This window comes from Myotis brandtii, unplaced genomic scaffold, assembly GCF_000412655.1.
Source record: "Myotis brandtii unplaced genomic scaffold, ASM41265v1 scaffold743, whole genome shotgun sequence".
Taxonomy (NCBI): domain Eukaryota; kingdom Metazoa; phylum Chordata; class Mammalia; order Chiroptera; family Vespertilionidae; genus Myotis; species Myotis brandtii.
In genome coordinates, this window is record NW_005370960.1 from 1,744,035 (window position 1) to 1,745,377 (window position 1,343).

Genomic DNA, 1,343 nt, shown 5'->3' on the forward strand with positions numbered 1-1,343 from the left:
CCCCAGGCCACGGCTGGAGGCGGCGGGGGGCCTGGTGACCCGGGGCTCCTATGGGTGTGGTCCCCTTGTTTGAAATGTGACTTCCTAGGTCAGAAGCGCGCGTCCGAGCCCGTGTCTGTGTGGCCCAGGCTAAATGCATTGTGTGTTTGAGGTCCTACTGATACTCACTGGCCGCGTTGACTGTGCTCCTTGGAACGTAACAAGGAGCCACACTCGGCTGCCAGAGCCTTGGAGACGCCACTGCGATGTGGGTATTTAATGAGGGAATTCACGTCGGCCTCCTTGTGACGCTGTGACATTGGAGAAGATAAAACACATCAGAGCAGAGAACGGTGCAAGGCCAGTAGGTGACGGCCGGTTGGGAGGCAGGCGATCGGCTTGGAAATCAGGTTTCACAGGGAGGTGGGACTTCGCTGGGACCGAGCCTGTTTGTAGGAACCGAAGAAGCGCTGGTGCGACCTCCCAGGTCCTCTGGGGCGCACACCTGTCCGCTCCTTTGCAGTTGTGCCTGCAGAAGAGACAAAGTGTGCAGGGTGAGCGACTGCAGAGATGACAGGGTCTAGCAAGGGGTGGAGTGGGTCTCGGTATCAGAACTTCTGGCTGTTCCTCGCCCTCAGCGTCTGAGTGAGGGTGTCTGGCAGTTTAAACTCCATGGACGTCCCTGGGAAGTGGACACGGTTGAGTTTTATGTGGCAGGCGAGGGTGCCAATTCAGCAAGGTCACGTGACTCCACAGACTCGTCCTTGTGATTCCAGCTCTTCCTTACCCATCCCACAGTCGGCGGGCACCCTGTCCTCTAGGGTGAAGGTAGGTGCGGAGAGGAGGGGAGCAGCTGCTGAGCGCTGGTATGTGCTGGTTACTGTGGGAGGGGATTCACATTGTAGGCGCCACCCGACCTAATTCTCACGCAGCCTGAAAGGCTGGCCTTTGCCCTTGTTTTGCCGATGAACTGACAGGTAACTCGTTTGTCTGGTGTCAGTGTATAAAGAACCTACTATGTTCCATGTACCCTTCCAGGCAGAGGGAGGGGACAGATGAATCAGATGACCTGAGGTTCCAGACTTGGGCGTCTGGATTAATGACAGTGCATTAACTGTACTGTCATTTGAGTTTAGGGGAAAGGGCCAGTGTTAGACAAGTCGGATTTGAGATTGCAGACAGAAGCCCCTGCCTACAGGCTGATGGGATCGAAGGATTGGATCTTGCAGGAGACAGGAACTGGAGCAATTTGAGGAGAGAAGAGCTGAAGGTGGAGGGCAGCCCTTGGGGCATGAGCAGGGGAGGGAGGGGAGAAGCAGAGGCTGGAGAGTTGGGGGGGGGGGGGGACGGGGGGGGCTCCCCAA